Source organism: Notolepis coatsorum (assembly GCF_963971535.1).
Source record: "Notolepis coatsorum genome assembly, chromosome: 4".
Classification (NCBI taxonomy): Eukaryota; Metazoa; Chordata; class Actinopteri; order Aulopiformes; family Paralepididae; genus Notolepis; species Notolepis coatsorum.
Genome location: NC_140168.1, coordinates 59,790,024 through 59,815,915, shown reverse-complemented (window position 1 = coordinate 59,815,915; position 25,892 = coordinate 59,790,024).

Sequence of the window (25,892 nt, the reverse complement as noted above, 5' to 3'; positions counted from 1 at the left end):
TTACTTGTTGATTGTGCATTATTTCCTTCATATCACATCAGTCCTTCATTCACTATTTGATATGTAATATGAAGGGAATATGAATTAATATTAAAATACTTATTTTGTTAACCCATATCATTCCTTTCATTAATACTGAGAAGAAGATAATGAATGCATGAGTGATGTGGTACACAATGTTACCTTGTTTTATAAGATATTGTGTCAACTATCTTCTTCAATTTGAATCAGTCTCTGCCCTGCAGCTGTAGCAGGTTTCTAGATGTGTTCAAACTGTCTTCTCTGTTCTGTGTGATGTGTTCTAACTTACTTTGTCTTCTCTGTTCTGTTCTGTGTTCAAACTGTCTTCTCTGTTCTGTGTGATGTGTTCTAACTTACTTTGTCTTCTCTGTTCTGCTCTGTGTTCAAACTGTCTTCTCTGTTCTGTGTGATGTGTTCTAACTTACTTTGTCTTCTCTGTTCTGTGTTCAAACTGTCTTCTCTGTTCTGTGTGATGTGTTCTAACTTACTTTGTCTTCTCTGTTCTGTTCTGTGTTCAAACTGTCTTCTATGTTTTGTGTGATGTGCTCTAACTTACTTTGTCTTCTCTGTTTTGTGTTCAAACTGTCTTCTCTGTTCTGTGTGATGTGTTCTAACTTACTCTGTCTTCTCTGTTCTCCAGGAGTCCAAGCTGAGACAAGATCAACTGACTCAGAGACTGGAGGCACTGCTGGAGCCTCTGGACCTATTGAAACTGGTGAATGAAACATTAATTATAAATGAATGTATCCTGATGTAGGTGGAGAGGCTCTAGTGGTGGGTTTAGATATTTGGCATGTCTCTGTCTGCTAAATGAAATTAGCCCTATCTGCCTGATCCAAAAGAATCAGTATTATTTATAACAGCTTGTAATTTTACTAATATAAAATGTTCTCTAGCAGATGGTATTGTTATTGGTATTCTGCTTTTCATAGATTATCTCTAGCCTAAATAACTGCAGAGATAGATCCTTGTTGATTGTACATTATTTCCTTCATATCACATCAGTCCTTCATTCACTATTTGATATGTAATATGAAGGGAATATGAATTAATATTAAAATACTTATTTTGTTAACCCATATCATTCCTTTCATTAATACTGAGAAGAAGATAATGAATGCATGAGTGATGTGGTGCACAATGTTACCTTGTTTTATAAGATATTGTGTCAACTATCTTCTTCAATTTGAATCAGTCTCTGCCCTGCAGCTGTAGCAGGTTTCTAGATGTGTTCAAACTGTCTTCTATGTTCTGTGTGATGTGTTCTAACTTACTTTGTCTTCTCTGTTCTGCTCTGTGTTCAAACTGTCTTCTCTGTTCTGTGTGATGTGTTCTAACTTACTTTGTCTTCTCTGTTCTGCTCTGTGTTCAAACTGTCTTCTATGTTCTGTGTGGTGTGTTCTAACTTACTTTGTCTTCTCTGTTCTGCTCTGTGTTCAAACTGTCTTCTCTGTTCTGTGTGATGTGTTCTAACTTACTTTGTCTTCTCTGTTCTGTGTTCAAACTGTCTTCTCTGTTCTGTGTGATGTGTTCTAACTTACTCTGTCTTCTCTGTTCTCCAGGAGTCCATGCTGAGACGAGATCAACTGACTCAGAGACTGGAGGCACTGCTGGAGCCTCTGGACCTATTGAAACTGGTGAATGAAACATTAATTATAAATGAATTTATCCTGATGTAGAGGGAGAGGCTCTAGTGGTGGGTTTTGATATTTGTCATGTCTCTGTCTGCTAAATTAAATTAGCCCTATCTGCCTGATCCAAAATAATCAGTATTATTTATAACAGCTTGTAATTTTACTAATATAAAATGTTCTCTAGCAGATGGTATTGTTATTGGTATTCTGCTTTTCATAGATTATCTCTAGCCTAAATAACTGCAGAGATAGATCCTTGTTGATTGTACATTATTTCCTTCATATCACATCAGTCCTTCATTCACTATTTGATATGTAATATGAAGGGAATATGAATTAATATTAAAATACTTATTTTGTTAACCCATATCATTCCTTTCATTAATACTGAGAAGAAGATAATGAATGCATGAGTGATGTGGTGCACAATGTTACCTTGTTTTATAAGATATTGTGTCAACTATCTTCTTCAATTTGAATCAGTCTCTGCCCTGCAGCTGTAGCAGGTTTCTAGATGTGTTCAAACTGTCTTCTATGTTCTGTGTGATGTGTTCTAACTTACTTTGTCTTCTCTGTTCTGCTCTGTGTTCAAACTGTCTTCTCTGTTCTGTGTGATGTGTTCTAACTTACTTTGTCTTCTCTGTTCTGCTCTGTGTTCAAACTGTCTTCTATGTTCTGTGTGGTGTGTTCTAACTTACTTTGTCTTCTCTGTTCTGCTCTGTGTTCAAACTGTCTTCTCTGTTCTGTGTGATGTGTTCTAACTTACTTTGTCTTCTCTGTTCTGTGTTCAAACTGTCTTCTCTGTTCTGTGTGATGTGTTCTAACTTACTCTGTCTTCTCTGTTCTCCAGGAGTCCATGCTGAGACGAGATCAACTGACTCAGAGACTGGAGGCACTGCTGGAGCCTCTGGACCTATTGAAACTGGTGAATGAAACATTAATTATAAATGAATTTATCCTGATGTAGAGGGAGAGGCTCTAGTGGTGGGTTTTGATATTTGTCATGTCTCTGTCTGCTAAATTAAATTAGCCCTATCTGCCTGATCCAAAATAATCAGTATTATTTATAACAGCTTGTAATTTTACTAATATAAAATGTTCTCTAGCAGATGGTATTGTTATTGGTATTCTGCTTTTCATAGATTATCTCTAGCCTAAATAACTGCAGAGATAGATCCTTGTTGATTGTACATTATTTCCTTCATATCACATCAGTCCTTCATTCACTATTTGATATGTAATATGAAGGGAATATGAATTAATATTAAAATGCTTATTTTGTTAACCCATATCATTCCTTTCATTAATACTGAGAAGAAGATAATGAATGCATGAGTGATGTGGTGCACAATGTTACCTTGTTTTATAAGATATTGTGTCAACTATCTTCTTCAATTTGAATCAGTCTCTGCCCTGCAGCTGTAGCAGGTTTCTAGATGTGTTCAAACGGTCTTCTCTGTTCTGTGTGATGTGTTCTAACTTACTTTGTCTTATCTGTTCTGCTCTATGTTCCAACTGTCTTCTCTGTTCTGTGTGGTGTGTTCTAACTTACTTTGTCTTCTCTGTTCTGCTCTATGTTCCAACTGTCTTCTCTGTTCTGTGTGATGTGTTCTAACTTACTCTGTCTTCTCTGTTCTGTGTTCAAACTGTCTTCTCTGTTCTGTGTGATGTGTTCTAACTTACTCTGTCTTCTCTGTTCTCCAGGAGTCCATGCTGAGACGAGATCAACTGACTCAGAGACTGGAGGCACTGCTGGAGCCTCTGGACCTATTGAAACTGGTGAATGAAACATTAATTATAAATGAATTGATCCTGATGTAGAGGGAGAGGCTCTAGTGGTGGGTTTAGATATTTGTAATGTCTCTGTCTGCTAAATGAAATTAGCCCTATCTGCCTGATCCAAAATAATCAGTATTATTTATAACAGCTTGTAATTTTACTAATATAAAATGTTCTCTTGTAGATGGCATTGTTGTTGGCATTCTGCTTTTCATAGATTGTCTCTAGCCTAAATAACTGCAGAGATAGATCCTTGTTGATAGTGCATGTTGACAGAATTGGCTATGGGGCGACAATAATATGTTCATGAGGCATGGTTTCTATCTTTAGCCTTTAATCGGCGTGGTTTATTATTTACATTGCACAACAGCAGCACATGAGATCTTCTCTCCGTGAGAGGTAGATGGGAAGAGACAGAGGGGGAGTTAACCAACTCCTTTTGTACCTCGTACCTGGCAGCAGCATTTACAGCTCCGCCTATAGCGCCCTCCAGTGGAAACAGTTATGCACAGTTAGACAGTTACTCAGTTACTTGCAATCCTATATATAACCTCTAACTTTAACAGTGCATTATTTCCTTCATATCACAACACTCCTTCATTCACTATTTGATATGTAATATGAAGGGAATATTCATTCATATTAGAATACTTATTTAGTTAACTCATATCATTCCTTTCATTAACACTGAGAAGAAGATAATGAATGCATGAGTGATGTGGTGCACAATGTTACCTTGTTTTATAAGATATTGTGTCAACTATCTTCTTCAATTTGAATCAGTCTCTGGCAGAGTCTCTGCCCTGCAGCTGTAGCAGGTTTCTAGATGTGTTCAAACGGTCTTCTCTGTTCTGTGTGGTGTGTTCTAACTTACTTTGTCTTCTCTGTTCTGTTCTGTGTTCAAACTGTCTTCTATGTTCTGTGTGGTGTGTTCTAACTTACTTTGTCTTCTCTGTTCTGTTCTGTGTTCAAACTGTCTTCTCTGTTCTGTGTGGTGTGTTCTAACTTACTTTGTCTTCTCTGTTCTGTTCTGTGTTCAAACTGTCTTCTATGTTCTGTGTGGTGTGTTCTAACTTACTTTGTCTTCTCTGTTCTGTTCTGTGTTCAAACGGTCTTCTCTGTTCTGTGTGATGTGTTCTAACTTACTTTGTCTTCTCTGTTCTGCTCTATGTTCAAACTGTCTTCTATGTTCTGTGTGATGTGTTCTAACTTACTTTGTCTTCTCTGTTCTGCTCTGTGTTCAAACTGTCTTCTCTGTTCTGTTCTGTGTTCAAACTGTCTTCACTGTTCTGTGTGGTGTGTTCTAACTTACTCTGTCTTCTCTGTTCTGTGTTCAAACTGTCTTCTCTGTTCTGTGTGGTGTGTTCTAACTTACTTTGTCTTCTCTGTTCTCCAGGAGTCCAAGCTGAGACAAGATCAACTGACTCAGAGACTGGAGGCACTGCTGGAGCCTCTGGACCTATTGAAACAGGTGAATGAAACATTAATTATAAATGAATTGATCCTGATGTAGAGGGAGAGGCTCTAGTGGTGGGTTTAGATATTTGTAACGTCTCTGTCTGCTAAATGAAATTAGCCCTATCTGCCTGATCCAAAAGAATCAGTATTATTTATAACAGCTTGTAATTTTACTAATATAAAATGTTCTCTTGCAGATGGCATTGTTGTTGGCATTCTGCTTTTCATAGATTGTCTCTGGCCTAAATAACTGCAGAGATAGATCCTTGTTGATAGTGCATGTTGACAGAATTGGCTATGGGGCGACAATAATATGTTCATGAGGCATGGTTTCTATCTTTAGCCTTTAATCGGCATGGTTTATTATTTACATTGCACAACAGCAGCACATGAGATCTTCTCTCCGTGAGAGGTAGATGGGAAGAGACAGAGGGGGAGTTAACCAACTCCTTTTGTACCTCGTACCTGGCAGCAGCATTTACAGCTCCGCCTATAGCGCCCTCCAGTGGAAACAGTTATGCACAGTTAGACAGTTACTCAGTTACTTGCAATCCTATATATAACCTCTAACTTTAACAGTGCATTATTTCCTTCATATCACAACACTCCTTCATTCACTATTTGATATGTAATATGAAGGGAATATTCATTCATATTAGAATACTTATTTAGTTAACCCATATCATTCCTTTCATTAACACTGAGAAGAAGATAATGAATGCATGAGTGATGTGGTGCACAATGTTACCTTGTTTTATAAGATATTGTGTCAACTATCTTCTTCAATTTGAATCAGTCTCTGCCCTGCAGCTGTAGCAGGTTTCTAGATGTGTTCCAACTGTCTTCTCTGTTCTGTGTGGTGTGTTCTAACTTACTTTGTCTTCTCTGTTCTGTTCTGTGTTCAAACTGTCTTCTATGTTTTGTGTGATGTGCTCTAACTTACTTTGTCTTCTCTGTTTTGTGTTCAAACTGTCTTCTCTGTTCTGTGTGATGTGTTCTAACTTACTCTGTCTTCTCTGTTCTCCAGGAGTCCAAGCTGAGACAAGATCAACTGACTCAGAGACTGGAGGCACTGCTGGAGCCTCTGGACATATTGAAACTGGTGAATGAAACATTAATTTGAATGAATTTATCCTGATGTAGAGGGAGAGGCTCTAGTGGTGGGTTTAGATATTTGTAATTTCTCTGTCTGCTAAATGAAATTGCCCCTACTGCCTGATCCAAAATAATCAGTTTTACAACAGCTTGTAATTTTAAGATAATACATGTATGTTACAACAAAAACTATTGTTTTGATGGTGGAAACATTAGTAGTAGGAAAACGTGTTTACCATTGTTTACTTTAGAACACATACAGTAGTTATATAGATGCATGTTCCAGTTGTCAACGACTTGTAGATGGCATTGTTGTTGGTATTCTGCTTTTCATATGATTATCTCTAGCCTAAATAACTGCAGAGATAGATCCTTGTTGATTGTGCATTATTTCCTTCATATCACATCAGTCCTTCATTCACTATTTGATATGTAATATGAAGGGAATATGAATTAATATTAAAATACTTATTTTGTTAACCCATATCATTCCTTTCATTAATACTGAGAAGAAGATAATGAATGCATGAGTGATGTGGTACACAATGTTACCTTGTTTTATAAGATATTGTGTCAACTATCTTCTTCAATTTGAATCAGTCTCTGCCCTGCAGCTGTAGCAGGTTTCTAGATGTGTTCAAACTGTCTTCTCTGTTCTGTGTGATGTGTTCTAACTTACTTTGTCTTCTCTGTTCTGTTCTGTGTTCAAACTGTCTTCTCTGTTCTGTGTGATGTGTTCTAACTTACTTTGTCTTCTCTGTTCTGCTCTGTGTTCAAACTGTCTTCTCTGTTCTGTGTGATGTGTTCTAACTTACTTTGTCTTCTCTGTTCTGTGTTCAAACTGTCTTCTCTGTTCTGTGTGATGTGTTCTAACTTACTTTGTCTTCTCTGTTCTGTTCTGTGTTCAAACTGTCTTCTATGTTTTGTGTGATGTGCTCTAACTTACTTTGTCTTCTCTGTTTTGTGTTCAAACTGTCTTCTCTGTTCTGTGTGATGTGTTCTAACTTACTCTGTCTTCTCTGTTCTCCAGGAGTCCAAGCTGAGACAAGATCAACTGACTCAGAGACTGGAGGCACTGCTGGAGCCTCTGGACCTATTGAAACTGGTGAATGAAACATTAATTATAAATGAATGTATCCTGATGTAGGTGGAGAGGCTCTAGTGGTGGGTTTAGATATTTGGCATGTCTCTGTCTGCTAAATGAAATTAGCCCTATCTGCCTGATCCAAAAGAATCAGTATTATTTATAACAGCTTGTAATTTTACTAATATAAAATGTTCTCTAGCAGATGGTATTGTTATTGGTATTCTGCTTTTCATAGATTATCTCTAGCCTAAATAACTGCAGAGATAGATCCTTGTTGATTGTACATTATTTCCTTCATATCACATCAGTCCTTCATTCACTATTTGATATGTAATATGAAGGGAATATGAATTAATATTAAAATACTTATTTTGTTAACCCATATCATTCCTTTCATTAATACTGAGAAGAAGATAATGAATGCATGAGTGATGTGGTGCACAATGTTACCTTGTTTTATAAGATATTGTGTCAACTATCTTCTTCAATTTGAATCAGTCTCTGCCCTGCAGCTGTAGCAGGTTTCTAGATGTGTTCAAACTGTCTTCTATGTTCTGTGTGATGTGTTCTAACTTACTTTGTCTTCTCTGTTCTGCTCTGTGTTCAAACTGTCTTCTCTGTTCTGTGTGATGTGTTCTAACTTACTTTGTCTTCTCTGTTCTGCTCTGTGTTCAAACTGTCTTCTATGTTCTGTGTGGTGTGTTCTAACTTACTTTGTCTTCTCTGTTCTGCTCTGTGTTCAAACTGTCTTCTCTGTTCTGTGTGATGTGTTCTAACTTACTTTGTCTTCTCTGTTCTGTGTTCAAACTGTCTTCTCTGTTCTGTGTGATGTGTTCTAACTTACTCTGTCTTCTCTGTTCTCCAGGAGTCCATGCTGAGACGAGATCAACTGACTCAGAGACTGGAGGCACTGCTGGAGCCTCTGGACCTATTGAAACTGGTGAATGAAACATTAATTATAAATGAATTTATCCTGATGTAGAGGGAGAGGCTCTAGTGGTGGGTTTTGATATTTGTCATGTCTCTGTCTGCTAAATTAAATTAGCCCTATCTGCCTGATCCAAAATAATCAGTATTATTTATAACAGCTTGTAATTTTACTAATATAAAATGTTCTCTAGCAGATGGTATTGTTATTGGTATTCTGCTTTTCATAGATTATCTCTAGCCTAAATAACTGCAGAGATAGATCCTTGTTGATTGTACATTATTTCCTTCATATCACATCAGTCCTTCATTCACTATTTGATATGTAATATGAAGGGAATATGAATTAATATTAAAATGCTTATTTTGTTAACCCATATCATTCCTTTCATTAATACTGAGAAGAAGATAATGAATGCATGAGTGATGTGGTGCACAATGTTACCTTGTTTTATAAGATATTGTGTCAACTATCTTCTTCAATTTGAATCAGTCTCTGCCCTGCAGCTGTAGCAGGTTTCTAGATGTGTTCAAACGGTCTTCTCTGTTCTGTGTGATGTGTTCTAACTTACTTTGTCTTATCTGTTCTGCTCTATGTTCCAACTGTCTTCTCTGTTCTGTGTGGTGTGTTCTAACTTACTTTGTCTTCTCTGTTCTGCTCTATGTTCCAACTGTCTTCTCTGTTCTGTGTGGTGTGTTCTAACTTACTTTGTCTTCTCTGTTCTGTTCTGTGTTCAAACTGTCTTCTCTGTTCTGTGTGATGTGTTCTAACTTACTCTGTCTTCTCTGTTCTGTGTTCAAACTGTCTTCTCTGTTCTGTGTGATGTGTTCTAACTTACTCTGTCTTCTCTGTTCTCCAGGAGTCCATGCTGAGACGAGATCAACTGACTCAGAGACTGGAGGCACTGCTGGAGCCTCTGGACCTATTGAAACTGGTGAATGAAACATTAATTATAAATGAATTGATCCTGATGTAGAGGGAGAGGCTCTAGTGGTGGGTTTAGATATTTGTAATGTCTCTGTCTGCTAAATGAAATTAGCCCTATCTGCCTGATCCAAAATAATCAGTATTATTTATAACAGCTTGTAATTTTACTAATATAAAATGTTCTCTTGTAGATGGCATTGTTGTTGGCATTCTGCTTTTCATAGATTGTCTCTAGCCTAAATAACTGCAGAGATAGATCCTTGTTGATAGTGCATGTTGACAGAATTGGCTATGGGGCGACAATAATATGTTCATGAGGCATGGTTTCTATCTTTAGCCTTTAATCGGCGTGGTTTATTATTTACATTGCACAACAGCAGCACATGAGATCTTCTCTCCGTGAGAGGTAGATGGGAAGAGACAGAGGGGGAGTTAACCAACTCCTTTTGTACCTCGTACCTGGCAGCAGCATTTACAGCTCCGCCTATAGCGCCCTCCAGTGGAAACAGTTATGCACAGTTAGACAGTTACTCAGTTACTTGCAATCCTATATATAACCTCTAACTTTAACAGTGCATTATTTCCTTCATATCACAACACTCCTTCATTCACTATTTGATATGTAATATGAAGGGAATATTCATTCATATTAGAATACTTATTTAGTTAACCCATATCATTCCTTTCATTAACACTGAGAAGAAGATAATGAATGCATGAGTGATGTGGTGCACAATGTTACCTTGTTTTATAAGATATTGTGTCAACTATCTTCTTCAATTTGAATCAGTCTCTGGCAGAGTCTCTGCCCTGCAGCTGTAGCAGGTTTCTAGATGTGTTCAAACGGTCTTCTCTGTTCTGTGTGGTGTGTTCTAACTTACTTTGTCTTCTCTGTTCTGTTCTGTGTTCAAACTGTCTTCTATGTTCTGTGTGGTGTGTTCTAACTTACTTTGTCTTCTCTGTTCTGTTCTGTGTTCAAACTGTCTTCTCTGTTCTGTGTGGTGTGTTCTAACTTACTTTGTCTTCTCTGTTCTGTTCTGTGTTCAAACTGTCTTCTATGTTCTGTGTGGTGTGTTCTAACTTACTTTGTCTTCTCTGTTCTGTTCTGTGTTCAAACGGTCTTCTCTGTTCTGTGTGATGTGTTCTAACTTACTTTGTCTTCTCTGTTCTGCTCTATGTTCAAACTGTCTTCTATGTTCTGTGTGATGTGTTCTAACTTACTTTGTCTTCTCTGTTCTGCTCTGTGTTCAAACTGTCTTCTCTGTTCTGTTCTGTGTTCAAACTGTCTTCACTGTTCTGTGTGGTGTGTTCTAACTTACTCTGTCTTCTCTGTTCTGTGTTCAAACTGTCTTCTCTGTTCTGTGTGGTGTGTTCTAACTTACTTTGTCTTCTCTGTTCTCCAGGAGTCCAAGCTGAGACAAGATCAACTGACTCAGAGACTGGAGGCACTGCTGGAGCCTCTGGACCTATTGAAACAGGTGAATGAAACATTAATTATAAATGAATTGATCCTGATGTAGAGGGAGAGGCTCTAGTGGTGGGTTTAGATATTTGTAACGTCTCTGTCTGCTAAATGAAATTAGCCCTATCTGCCTGATCCAAAAGAATCAGTATTATTTATAACAGCTTGTAATTTTACTAATATAAAATGTTCTCTTGCAGATGGCATTGTTGTTGGCATTCTGCTTTTCATAGATTGTCTCTGGCCTAAATAACTGCAGAGATAGATCCTTGTTGATAGTGCATGTTGACAGAATTGGCTATGGGGCGACAATAATATGTTCATGAGGCATGGTTTCTATCTTTAGCCTTTAATCGGCATGGTTTATTATTTACATTGCACAACAGCAGCACATGAGATCTTCTCTCCGTGAGAGGTAGATGGGAAGAGACAGAGGGGGAGTTAACCAACTCCTTTTGTACCTCGTACCTGGCAGCAGCATTTACAGCTCCGCCTATAGCGCCCTCCAGTGGAAACAGTTATGCACAGTTAGACAGTTACTCAGTTACTTGCAATCCTATATATAACCTCTAACTTTAACAGTGCATTATTTCCTTCATATCACAACACTCCTTCATTCACTATTTGATATGTAATATGAAGGGAATATTCATTCATATTAGAATACTTATTTAGTTAACCCATATCATTCCTTTCATTAACACTGAGAAGAAGATAATGAATGCATGAGTGATGTGGTGCACAATGTTACCTTGTTTTATAAGATATTGTGTCAACTATCTTCTTCAATTTGAATCAGTCTCTGCCCTGCAGCTGTAGCAGGTTTCTAGATGTGTTCCAACTGTCTTCTCTGTTCTGTGTGGTGTGTTCTAACTTACTTTGTCTTCTCTGTTCTGTTCTGTGTTCAAACTGTCTTCTATGTTTTGTGTGATGTGCTCTAACTTACTTTGTCTTCTCTGTTTTGTGTTCAAACTGTCTTCTCTGTTCTGTGTGATGTGTTCTAACTTACTCTGTCTTCTCTGTTCTCCAGGAGTCCAAGCTGAGACAAGATCAACTGACTCAGAGACTGGAGGCACTGCTGGAGCCTCTGGACATATTGAAACTGGTGAATGAAACATTAATTTGAATGAATTTATCCTGATGTAGAGGGAGAGGCTCTAGTGGTGGGTTTAGATATTTGTAATTTCTCTGTCTGCTAAATGAAATTGCCCCTACTGCCTGATCCAAAATAATCAGTTTTACAACAGCTTGTAATTTTAAGATAATACATGTATGTTACAACAAAAACTATTGTTTTGATGGTGGAAACATTAGTAGTAGGAAAACGTGTTTACCATTGTTTACTTTAGAACACATACAGTAGTTATATAGATGCATGTTCCAGTTGTCAACGACTTGTAGATGGCATTGTTGTTGGTATTCTGCTTTTCATATGATTATCTCTAGCCTAAATAACTGCAGAGATAGATCCTTGTTGATTGTGCATTATTTCCTTCATATCACATCAGTCCTTCATTCACTATTTGATATGTAATATGAAGGGAATATGAATTAATATTAAAATACTTATTTTGTTAACCCATATCATTCCTTTCATTAATACTGAGAAGAAGATAATGAATGCATGAGTGATGTGGTACACAATGTTACCTTGTTTTATAAGATATTGTGTCAACTATCTTCTTCAATTTGAATCAGTCTCTGCCCTGCAGCTGTAGCAGGTTTCTAGATGTGTTCAAACTGTCTTCTCTGTTCTGTGTGATGTGTTCTAACTTACTTTGTCTTCTCTGTTCTGTTCTGTGTTCAAACTGTCTTCTCTGTTCTGTGTGATGTGTTCTAACTTACTTTGTCTTCTCTGTTCTGCTCTGTGTTCAAACTGTCTTCTCTGTTCTGTGTGATGTGTTCTAACTTACTTTGTCTTCTCTGTTCTGTGTTCAAACTGTCTTCTCTGTTCTGTGTGATGTGTTCTAACTTACTTTGTCTTCTCTGTTCTGTTCTGTGTTCAAACTGTCTTCTATGTTTTGTGTGATGTGCTCTAACTTACTTTGTCTTCTCTGTTTTGTGTTCAAACTGTCTTCTCTGTTCTGTGTGATGTGTTCTAACTTACTCTGTCTTCTCTGTTCTCCAGGAGTCCAAGCTGAGACAAGATCAACTGACTCAGAGACTGGAGGCACTGCTGGAGCCTCTGGACCTATTGAAACTGGTGAATGAAACATTAATTATAAATGAATGTATCCTGATGTAGGTGGAGAGGCTCTAGTGGTGGGTTTAGATATTTGGCATGTCTCTGTCTGCTAAATGAAATTAGCCCTATCTGCCTGATCCAAAAGAATCAGTATTATTTATAACAGCTTGTAATTTTACTAATATAAAATGTTCTCTAGCAGATGGTATTGTTATTGGTATTCTGCTTTTCATAGATTATCTCTAGCCTAAATAACTGCAGAGATAGATCCTTGTTGATTGTACATTATTTCCTTCATATCACATCAGTCCTTCATTCACTATTTGATATGTAATATGAAGGGAATATGAATTAATATTAAAATACTTATTTTGTTAACCCATATCATTCCTTTCATTAATACTGAGAAGAAGATAATGAATGCATGAGTGATGTGGTGCACAATGTTACCTTGTTTTATAAGATATTGTGTCAACTATCTTCTTCAATTTGAATCAGTCTCTGCCCTGCAGCTGTAGCAGGTTTCTAGATGTGTTCAAACTGTCTTCTATGTTCTGTGTGATGTGTTCTAACTTACTTTGTCTTCTCTGTTCTGCTCTGTGTTCAAACTGTCTTCTCTGTTCTGTGTGATGTGTTCTAACTTACTTTGTCTTCTCTGTTCTGCTCTGTGTTCAAACTGTCTTCTATGTTCTGTGTGGTGTGTTCTAACTTACTTTGTCTTCTCTGTTCTGCTCTGTGTTCAAACTGTCTTCTCTGTTCTGTGTGATGTGTTCTAACTTACTTTGTCTTCTCTGTTCTGTGTTCAAACTGTCTTCTCTGTTCTGTGTGATGTGTTCTAACTTACTCTGTCTTCTCTGTTCTCCAGGAGTCCATGCTGAGACGAGATCAACTGACTCAGAGACTGGAGGCACTGCTGGAGCCTCTGGACCTATTGAAACTGGTGAATGAAACATTAATTATAAATGAATTTATCCTGATGTAGAGGGAGAGGCTCTAGTGGTGGGTTTTGATATTTGTCATGTCTCTGTCTGCTAAATTAAATTAGCCCTATCTGCCTGATCCAAAATAATCAGTATTATTTATAACAGCTTGTAATTTTACTAATATAAAATGTTCTCTAGCAGATGGTATTGTTATTGGTATTCTGCTTTTCATAGATTATCTCTAGCCTAAATAACTGCAGAGATAGATCCTTGTTGATTGTACATTATTTCCTTCATATCACATCAGTCCTTCATTCACTATTTGATATGTAATATGAAGGGAATATGAATTAATATTAAAATGCTTATTTTGTTAACCCATATCATTCCTTTCATTAATACTGAGAAGAAGATAATGAATGCATGAGTGATGTGGTGCACAATGTTACCTTGTTTTATAAGATATTGTGTCAACTATCTTCTTCAATTTGAATCAGTCTCTGCCCTGCAGCTGTAGCAGGTTTCTAGATGTGTTCAAACGGTCTTCTCTGTTCTGTGTGATGTGTTCTAACTTACTTTGTCTTATCTGTTCTGCTCTATGTTCCAACTGTCTTCTCTGTTCTGTGTGGTGTGTTCTAACTTACTTTGTCTTCTCTGTTCTGCTCTATGTTCCAACTGTCTTCTCTGTTCTGTGTGATGTGTTCTAACTTACTCTGTCTTCTCTGTTCTGTGTTCAAACTGTCTTCTCTGTTCTGTGTGATGTGTTCTAACTTACTCTGTCTTCTCTGTTCTCCAGGAGTCCATGCTGAGACGAGATCAACTGACTCAGAGACTGGAGGCACTGCTGGAGCCTCTGGACCTATTGAAACTGGTGAATGAAACATTAATTATAAATGAATTGATCCTGATGTAGAGGGAGAGGCTCTAGTGGTGGGTTTAGATATTTGTAATGTCTCTGTCTGCTAAATGAAATTAGCCCTATCTGCCTGATCCAAAATAATCAGTATTATTTATAACAGCTTGTAATTTTACTAATATAAAATGTTCTCTTGTAGATGGCATTGTTGTTGGCATTCTGCTTTTCATAGATTGTCTCTAGCCTAAATAACTGCAGAGATAGATCCTTGTTGATAGTGCATGTTGACAGAATTGGCTATGGGGCGACAATAATATGTTCATGAGGCATGGTTTCTATCTTTAGCCTTTAATCGGCGTGGTTTATTATTTACATTGCACAACAGCAGCACATGAGATCTTCTCTCCGTGAGAGGTAGATGGGAAGAGACAGAGGGGGAGTTAACCAACTCCTTTTGTACCTCGTACCTGGCAGCAGCATTTACAGCTCCGCCTATAGCGCCCTCCAGTGGAAACAGTTATGCACAGTTAGACAGTTACTCAGTTACTTGCAATCCTATATATAACCTCTAACTTTAACAGTGCATTATTTCCTTCATATCACAACACTCCTTCATTCACTATTTGATATGTAATATGAAGGGAATATTCATTCATATTAGAATACTTATTTAGTTAACCCATATCATTCCTTTCATTAACACTGAGAAGAAGATAATGAATGCATGAGTGATGTGGTGCACAATGTTACCTTGTTTTATAAGATATTGTGTCAACTATCTTCTTCAATTTGAATCAGTCTCTGGCAGAGTCTCTGCCCTGCAGCTGTAGCAGGTTTCTAGATGTGTTCAAACGGTCTTCTCTGTTCTGTGTGGTGTGTTCTAACTTACTTTGTCTTCTCTGTTCTGTTCTGTGTTCAAACTGTCTTCTATGTTCTGTGTGGTGTGTTCTAACTTACTTTGTCTTCTCTGTTCTGTTCTGTGTTCAAACTGTCTTCTCTGTTCTGTGTGGTGTGTTCTAACTTACTTTGTCTTCTCTGTTCTGTTCTGTGTTCAAACTGTCTTCTATGTTCTGTGTGGTGTGTTCTAACTTACTTTGTCTTCTCTGTTCTGTTCTGTGTTCAAACGGTCTTCTCTGTTCTGTGTGATGTGTTCTAACTTACTTTGTCTTCTCTGTTCTGCTCTATGTTCAAACTGTCTTCTATGTTCTGTGTGATGTGTTCTAACTTACTTTGTCTTCTCTGTTCTGCTCTGTGTTCAAACTGTCTTCTCTGTTCTGTTCTGTGTTCAAACTGTCTTCACTGTTCTGTGTGGTGTGTTCTAACTTACTCTGTCTTCTCTGTTCTGTGTTCAAACTGTCTTCTCTGTTCTGTGTGGTGTGTTCTAACTTACTTTGTCTTCTCTGTTCTCCAGGAGTCCAAGCTGAGACAAGATCAACTGACTCAGAGACTGGAGGCACTGCTGGAGCCTCTGGACCTATTGAAACAGGTGAATGAAACATTAATTATAAATGAATTGATCCTGATGTAGAGGGAGAGGCTCTAGTGGTGGGTTTAGATATTTGTAACGTCTCTGTCTGCTAAATGAAATTAGCCCTATCTGCCTGATCCAAAAGAATCAGTATTATTTATAACAGCTTGTAATTTTACTAATATAAAATGTTCTCTTGCAGATGGCATTGTTGTTGGCATTCTGCTTTTCATAGATTGTCTCTGGCCTAAATAACTGCAGAGATAGATCCTTGTTGATAGTGCATGTTGACAGAATTGGCTATGGGGCGACAATAATATGTTCATGAGGCATGGTTTCTATCTTTAGCCTTTAATCGGCGTGGTTTATTATTTACATTGCACAACAGCAGCACATGAGATCTTCTCTCCGTGAGAGGTAGATGGGAAGAGACAGAGGGGGAGTTAACCAACTCCTTTTGTACCTCGTACCTGGCAGCAGCATTTACAGCTCCGCCTATAGCGCCCTCCAGTGGAAACAGTTATGCACAGTTAGACAGTTACTCAGTTACTTGCAATCCTATATATAACCTCTAACTTTAACAGTGCATTATTTCCTTCATATCACAACACTCCTTCATTCACTATTTGATATGTAATATGAAGGGAATATTCATTCATATTAGAATACTTATTTAGTTAACCCATATCATTCCTTTCATTAACACTGAGAAGAAGATAATGAATGCATGAGTGATGTGGTGTACAATGTTACCTTGTTTTATAATATATTGTGTCAACTATCTTCTTCAATTTGAATCAGTCTCTGGCAGAGTCTCTGCCCTGCAGCTGTAGCAGGTTTCTAGATGTGTTCAAACGGTCTTCTCTGTTCTGTGTGGTGTGTTCTAACTTACTTTGTCTTCTCTGTTCTGTTCTGTGTTCAAACTGTCTTCTATGTTCTGTGTGGTGTGTTCTAACTTACTTTGTCTTCTCTGTTCTGTTCTGTGTTCAAACTGTCTTCTCTGTTCTGTGTGGTGTGTTCTAACTTACTTTGTCTTCTCTGTTCTGTTCTGTGTTCAAACTGTCTTCTATGTTCTGTGTGGTGTGTTCTAACTTACTTTGTCTTCTCTGTTCTGTTCTGTGTTCAAACGGTCTTCTCTGTTCTGTGTGATGTGTTCTAACTTACTTTGTCTTCTCTGTTCTGCTCTATGTTCAAACTGTCTTCTATGTTCTGTGTGATGTGTTCTAACTTACTTTGTCTTCTCTGTTCTGCTCTGTGTTCAAACTGTCTTCTCTGTTCTGTTCTGTGTTCAAACTGTCTTCACTGTTCTGTGTGGTGTGTTCTAACTTACTCTGTCTTCTCTGTTCTGTGCTCAAACTGTCTTCTCTGTTCTGTGTGGTGTGTTCTAACTTACTTTGTCTTCTCTGTTCTCCAGGAGTCCAAGCTGAGACAAGATCAACTGACTCAGAGACTGGAGGCACTGCTGGAGCCTCTGGACCTATTGAAACAGGTGAATGAAACATTAATTATAAATGAATTGATCCTGATGTAGAGGGAGAGGCTCTAGTGGTGGGTTTAGATATTTGTAACGTCTCTGTCTGCTAAATGAAATTAGCCCTATCTGCCTGATCCAAAAGAATCAGTATTATTTATAACAGCTTGTAATTTTACTAATATAAAATGTTCTCTTGCAGATGGCATTGTTGTTGGCATTCTGCTTTTCATAGATTGTCTCTGGCCTAAATAACTGCAGAGATAGATCCTTGTTGATAGTGCATGTTGACAGAATTGGCTATGGGGCGACAATAATATGTTCATGAGGCATGGTTTCTATCTTTAGCCTTTAATCGGCATGGTTTATTATTTACATTGCACAACAGCAGCACATGAGATCTTCTCTCCGTGAGAGGTAGATGGGAAGAGACAGAGGGGGAGTTAACCAACTCCTTTTGTACCTCGTACCTGGCAGCAGCATTTACAGCTCCGCCTATAGCGCCCTCCAGTGGAAACAGTTATGCACAGTTAGACAGTTACTCAGTTACTTGCAATCCTGTATATAACCTCTAACTTTAACAGTGCATTATTTCCTTCATATCACAACACTCCTTCATTCACTATTTGATATGTAATATGAAGGGAATATTCATTCATATTAGAATACTTATTTAGTTAACCCATATCATTCCTTTCATTAACACTGAGAAGAAGATAATGAATGCATGAGTGATGTGGTGCACAATGTTACCTTGTTTTATAAGATATTGTGTCAACTATCTTCTTCAATTTGAATCAGTCTCTGCCCTGCAGCTGTAGCAGGTTTCTAGATGTGTTCCAACTGTCTTCTCTGTTCTGTGTGGTGTGTTCTAACTTACTTTGTCTTCTCTGTTCTGTTCTGTGTTCAAACTGTCTTCTATGTTTTGTGTGATGTGCTCTAACTTACTTTGTCTTCTCTGTTTTGTGTTCAAACTGTCTTCTCTGTTCTGTGTGATGTGTTCTAACTTACTCTGTCTTCTCTGTTCTCCAGGAGTCCAAGCTGAGACAAGATCAACTGACTCAGAGACTGGAGGCACTGCTGGAGCCTCTGGACATATTGAAACTGGTGAATGAAACATTAATTTGAATGAATTTATCCTGATGTAGAGGGAGAGGCTCTAGTGGTGGGTTTAGATATTTGTAATTTCTCTGTCTGCTAAATGAAATTGCCCCTACTGCCTGATCCAAAATAATCAGTTTTACAACAGCTTGTAATTTTAAGATAATACATGTATGTTACAACAAAAACTATTGTTTTGATGGTGGAAACATTAGTAGTAGGAAAACGTGTTTACCATTGTTTACTTTAGAACACATACAGTAGTTATATAGATGCATGTTCCAGTTGTCAACGACTTGTAGATGGCATTGTTGTTGGTATTCTGCTTTTCATATGATTATCTCTAGCCTAAATAACTGCAGAGATAGATCCTTGTTGATTGTGCATTATTTCCTTCATATCACATCAGTCCTTCATTCACTATTTGATATGTAATATGAAGGGAATATGAATTAATATTAAAATACTTATTTTGTTAACCCATATCATTCCTTTCATTAATACTGAGAAGAAGATAATGAATGCATGAGTGATGTGGTACACAATGTTACCTTGTTTTATAAGATATTGTGTCAACTATCTTCTTCAATTTGAATCAGTCTCTGCCCTGCAGCTGTAGCAGGTTTCTAGATGTGTTCAAACTGTCTTCTCTGTTCTGTGTGATGTGTTCTAACTTACTTTGTCTTCTCTGTTCTGTTCTGTGTTCAAACTGTCTTCTCTGTTCTGTGTGATGTGTTCTAACTTACTTTGTCTTCTCTGTTCTGCTCTGTGTTCAAACTGTCTTCTCTGTTCTGTGTGATGTGTTCTAACTTACTTTGTCTTCTCTGTTCTGTGTTCAAACTGTCTTCTCTGTTCTGTGTGATGTGTTCTAACTTACTTTGTCTTCTCTGTTCTGTTCTGTGTTCAAACTGTCTTCTATGTTTTGTGTGATGTGCTCTAACTTACTTTGTCTTCTCTGTTTTGTGTTCAAACTGTCTTCTCTGTTCTGTGTGATGTGTTCTAACTTACTCTGTCTTCTCTGTTCTCCAGGAGTCCAAGCTGAGACAAGATCAACTGACTCAGAGACTGGAGGCACTGCTGGAGCCTCTGGACCTATTGAAACTGGTGAATGAAACATTAATTATAAATGAATGTATCCTGATGTAGGTGGAGAGGCTCTAGTGGTGGGTTTAGATATTTGGCATGTCTCTGTCTGCTAAATGAAATTAGCCCTATCTGCCTGATCCAAAAGAATCAGTATTATTTATAACAGCTTGTAATTTTACTAATATAAAATGTTCTCTAGCAGATGGTATTGTTATTGGTATTCTGCTTTTCATAGATTATCTCTAGCCTAAATAACTGCAGAGATAGATCCTTGTTGATTGTACATTATTTCCTTCATATCACATCAGTCCTTCATTCACTATTTGATATGTAATATGAAGGGAATATGAATTAATATTAAAATACTTATTTTGTTAACCCATATCATTCCTTTCATTAATACTGAGAAGAAGATAATGAATGCATGAGTGATGTGGTGCACAATGTTACCTTGTTTTATAAGATATTGTGTCAACTATCTTCTTCAATTTGAATCAGTCTCTGCCCTGCAGCTGTAGCAGGTTTCTAGATGTGTTCAAACTGTCTTCTATGTTCTGTGTGATGTGTTCTAACTTACTTTGTCTTCTCTGTTCTGCTCTGTGTTCAAACTGTCTTCTCTGTTCTGTGTGATGTGTTCTAACTTACTTTGTCTTCTCTGTTCTGCTCTGTGTTCAAACTGTCTTCTATGTTCTGTGTGGTGTGTTCTAACTTACTTTGTCTTCTCTGTTCTGCTCTGTGTTCAAACTGTCTTCTCTGTTCTGTGTGATGTGTTCTAACTTACTTTGTCTTCTCTGTTCTGTGTTCAAACTGTCTTCTCTGTTCTGTGTGATGTGTTCTAACTTACTCTGTCTTCTCTGTTCTCCAGGAGTCCATGCTGAGACGAGATCAACTGACTCAGAGACTGGAGGCACTGCTGGAGCCTCTGGACCTATTGAAACTGGTGAATGAAACATTAATTATAAATGAATTTATCCTGATGTAGAGGGAGAGGCTCTAGTGGTGGGTTTTGATATTTGTCATGTCTCTGTCTGCTAAATTAAATTAGCCCTATCTGCCTGATCCAAAATAATCAGTATTATTTATAACAGCTTGTAATTTTACTAATATAAAATGTTCTCTAGCAGATGGTATTGTTATTGGTATTCTGCTTTTCATAGATTATCTCTAGCCTAAATAACTGCAGAGATAGATCCTTGTTGATTGTACATTATTTCCTTCATATCACATCAGTCCTTCATTCACTATTTGATATGTAATATGAAGGGAATATGAATTAATATTAAAATGCTTATTTTGTTAACCCATATCATTCCTTTCATTAATACTGAGAAGAAGATAATGAATGCATGAGTGATGTGGTGCACAATGTTACCTTGTTTTATAAGATATTGTGTCAACTATCTTCTTCAATTTGAATCAGTCTCTGCCCTGCAGCTGTAGCAGGTTTCTAGATGTGTTCAAACGGTCTTCTCTGTTCTGTGTGATGTGTTCTAACTTACTTTGTCTTATCTGTTCTGCTCTATGTTCCAACTGTCTTCTCTGTTCTGTGTGGCGTGTTCTAACTTACTTTGTCTTCTCTGTTCTGCTCTATGTTCCAACTGTCTTCTCTGTTCTGTGTGATGTGTTCTAACTTACTCTGTCTTCTCTGTTCTGTGTTCAAACTGTCTTCTCTGTTCTGTGTGATGTGTTCTAACTTACTCTGTCTTCTCTGTTCTCCAGGAGTCCATGCTGAGACGAGATCAACTGACTCAGAGACTGGAGGCACTGCTGGAGCCTCTGGACCTATTGAAACTGGTGAATGAAACATTAATTATAAATGAATTGATCCTGATGTAGAGGGAGAGGCTCTAGTGGTGGGTTTAGATATTTGTAACGTCTCTGTCTGCTAAATGAAATTAGCCCTATCTGCCTGATCCAAAAGAATCAGTATTATTTATAACAGCTTGTAATTTTACTAATATAAAATGTTCTCTTGCAGATGGCATTGTTGTTGGCATTCTGCTTTTCATAGATTGTCTCTGGCCTAAATAACTGCAGAGATAGATCCTTGTTGATAGTGCATGTTGACAGAATTGGCTATGGGGCGACAATAATATGTTCATGAGGCATGGTTTCTATCTTTAGCCTTTAATCGGCATGGTTTATTATTTACATTGCACAACAGCAGCACATGAGATCTTCTCTCCGTGAGAGGTAGATGGGAAGAGACAGAGGGGGAGTTAACCAACTCCTTTTGTACCTCGTACCTGGCAGCAGCATTTACAGCTCCGCCTATAGCGCCCTCCAGTGGAAACAGTTATGCACAGTTAGACAGTTACTCAGTTACTTGCAATCCTATATATAACCTCTAACTTTAACAGTGCATTATTTCCTTCATATCACAACACTCCTTCATTCACTATTTGATATGTAATATGAAGGGAATATTCATTCATATTAGAATACTTATTTAGTTAACCCATATCATTCCTTTCATTAACACTGAGAAGAAGATAATGAATGCATGAGTGATGTGGTGCACAATGTTACCTTGTTTTATAAGATATTGTGTCAACTATCTTCTTCAATTTGAATCAGTCTCTGCCCTGCAGCTGTAGCAGGTTTCTAGATGTGTTCCAACTGTCTTCTCTGTTCTGTGTGGTGTGTTCTAACTTACTTTGTCTTCTCTGTTCTGTTCTGTGTTCAAACTGTCTTCTATGTTTTGTGTGATGTGCTCTAACTTACTTTGTCTTCTCTGTTTTGTGTTCAAACTGTCTTCTCTGTTCTGTGTGATGTGTTCTAACTTACTCTGTCTTCTCTGTTCTCCAGGAGTCCAAGCTGAGACAAGATCAACTGACTCAGAGACTGGAGGCACTGCTGGAGCCTCTGGACATATTGAAACTGGTGAATGAAACATTAATTTGAATGAATTTATCCTGATGTAGAGGGAGAGGCTCTAGTGGTGGGTTTAGATATTTGTAATTTCTCTGTCTGCTAAATGAAATTGCCCCTACTGCCTGATCCAAAATAATCAGTTTTACAACAGCTTGTAATTTTAAGATAATACATGTATGTTACAACAAAAACTATTGTTTTGATGGTGGAAACATTAGTAGTAGGAAAACGTGTTTACCATTGTTTACTTTAGAACACATACAGTAGTTATATAGATGCATGTTCCAGTTGTCAACGACTTGTAGATGGCATTGTTGTTGGTATTCTGCTTTTCATATGATTATCTCTAGCCTAAATAACTGCAGAGATAGATCCTTGTTGATTGTACATTATTTCCTTCATATCACATCAGTCCTTCATTCACTATTTGATATGTAATATGAAGGGAATATGAATTAATATTAAAATGCTTATTTTGTTAACCCATATCATTCCTTTCATTAATACTGAGAAGAAGATAATGAATGCATGAGTGATGTGGTGCACAATGTTACCTTGTTTTATAAGATATTGTGTCAACTATCTTCTTCAATTTGAATCAGTCTCTGCCCTGCAGCTGTAGCAGGTTTCTAGATGTGTTCAAACTGTCTTCTCTGTTCTGTGTGATGTGTTCTAACTTACTTTGTCTTCTCTGTTCTGCTCTGTGTTCAAACTGTCTTCTCTGTTCTGTGTGGTGTGTTCTAACTTACTTTGTCTTCTCTGTTCTGCTCTGTGTTCAAACTGTCTTCTATGTTCTGTGTGGTGTGTTCTAACTTACTTTGTCTTCTCTGTTCTGTTTTCAAACTGTCTTCTCTGTTCTGTGTGATGTGTTCTAAATTACTCTGTCTTCTCTGTTCTCCAGGAGTCCATGCTGAGACGAGATCAACTGACTCAGAGACTGGAGGCACTGCTGGAGCCTCTGGACCTATTGAAACTGGTGAATGAAACATTAATTATAAATGAATTGATCCTGATGTAGAGGGAGAGGCTCTAGTGGTGGGTTTAGATATTTGTAATGTCTCTGTCTGCTAAATGAAATTAGCCCTATCTGCCTGATCCAAAATAATCAGTATTATTTATAACGGCTTGTAATTTTACTAATATAAAATGTTCTCTTGTAGATGGCATTGTTGTTGGCATTCTGCTTTTCATAGATTGTCTCTAGCCTAAATAACTGCAGAGATAGATCCTTGTTGATAGTGCATGTTGACAGAATTGGCTATGGGGCGACAATAATATGTTCATGAGGCATGGTTTCTATCTTTAGCCTTTAATCGGCGTGGTTTATTATTTACATTGCACAACAGCAGCACATGAGATCTTCTCTCCGTGAGAAGTAGATGGGAAGAGACAGAGGGGGAGTTAACCAACTCCTTTTGTACCTCGTACCTGGCAGCAGCATTTACAGCTCCGCCTATAGCGCCCTCCAGTGGAAACAGTTATGCACAGTTAGACAGTTACTCAGTTACTTGCAATCCTATATATAACCTCTAACTTTAACAGTGCATTATTTCCTTCATATCACAACACTCCTTCATTCACTATTTGATATGTAATATGAAGGGAATATTCATTCATATTAGAATACTTATTTAGTTAACCCATATCATTCCTTTCATTAACACTGAGAAGAAGATAATGAATGCATGAGTGATGTGGTGCACAATGTTACCTTGTTTTATAAGATATTGTGTCAACTATCTTCTTCAATTTGAATCAGTCTCTGCCCTGCAGCTGTAGCAGGTTTCTAGATGTGTTCAAACGGTCTTCTCTGTTCTGTGTGGTGTGTTCTAACTTACTTTGTCTTCTCTGTTCTGTTCTGTGTTCAAACTGTCTTCTCTGTTCTGTGTGGTGTGTTCTAACTTACTTTGTCTTCTCTGTTCTGTTCTGTGTTCAAACTGTCTTCTATGTTCTGTGTGGTGTGTTCTAACTTACTTTGTCTTCTCTGTTCTGTTCTGTGTTCAAACGGTCTTCTCTGTTCTGTGTGATGTGTTCTAACTTACTTTGTCTTCTCTGTTCTGTTCTGTGTTCAAACGGTCTTCTCTGTTCTGTGTGATGTGTTCTAACTTACTTTGTCTTCTCTGTTCTGCTCTGTGTTCAAACTGTCTTCTCTGTTCTGTTCTGTGTTCAAACTGTCTTCTCTGTTCTGTGTGGTGTGTTCTAACTTACTCTGTCTTCTCTGTTCTGTGTTCAAACTGTCTTCTCTGTTCTGTGTGGTGTGTTCTAACTTACTTTGTCTTCTCTGTTCTCCAGGAGTCCAAGCTGAGACAAGATCAACTGACTCAGAGACTGGAGGCACTGCTGGAGCCTCTGGACCTATTGAAACAGGTGAATGAAACATTAATTATAAATGAATTGATCCTGATGTAGAGGGAGAGGCTCTAGTGGTGGGTTTAGATATTTGTAACGTCTCTGTCTGCTAAATGAAATTAGCCCTATCTGCCTGATCCAAAAGAATCAGTATTATTTATAACAGCTTGTAATTTTACTAATATAAAATGTTCTCTTGCAGATGGCATTGTTGTTGGCATTCTGCTTTTCATAGATTGTCTCTGGCCTAAATAACTGCAGAGATGGATCCTTGTTGATAGTGCATGTTGACAGAATTGGCTATGGGGCGACAATAATATGTTCATGAGGCATGGTTTCTATCTTTAGCCTTTAATCGGCATGGTTTATTATTTACATTGCACAACAGCAGCACATGAGATCTTCTCTCCGTGAGAGGTAGATGGGAAGAGACAGAGGGGGAGTTAACCAACTCCTTTTGTACCTCGTACCTGGCAGCAGCATTTACAGCTCCGCCTATAGCGCCCTCCAGTGGAAACAGTTATGCACAGTTAGACAGTTACTCAGTTACTTGCAATCCTATATATAACCTCTAACTTTAACAGTGCATTATTTCCTTCATATCACAACACTCCTTCATTCACTATTTGATATGTAATATGAAGGGAATATTCATTCATATTAGAATACTTATTTAGTTAACCCATATCATTCCTTTCATTAACACTGAGAAGAAGATAATGAATGCATGAGTGATGTGGTGCACAATGTTACCTTGTTTTATAAGATATTGTGTCAACTATCTTCTTCAATTTGAATCAGTCTCTGCCCTGCAGCTGTAGCAGGTTTCTAGATGTGTTCCAACTGTCTTCTCTGTTCTGTGTGGTGTGTTCTAACTTACTTTGTCTTCTCTGTTCTGTTCTGTGTTCAAACTGTCTTCTATGTTTTGTGTGATGTGCTCTAACTTACTTTGTCTTCTCTGTTTTGTGTTCAAACTGTCTTCTCTGTTCTGTGTGATGTGTTCTAACTTACTCTGTCTTCTCTGTTCTCCAGGAGTCCAAGCTGAGACAAGATCAACTGACTCAGAGACTGGAGGCACTGCTGGAGCCTCTGGACATATTGAAACTGGTGAATGAAACATTAATTTGAATGAATTTATCCTGATGTAGAGGGAGAGGCTCTAGTGGTGGGTTTAGATATTTGTAATTT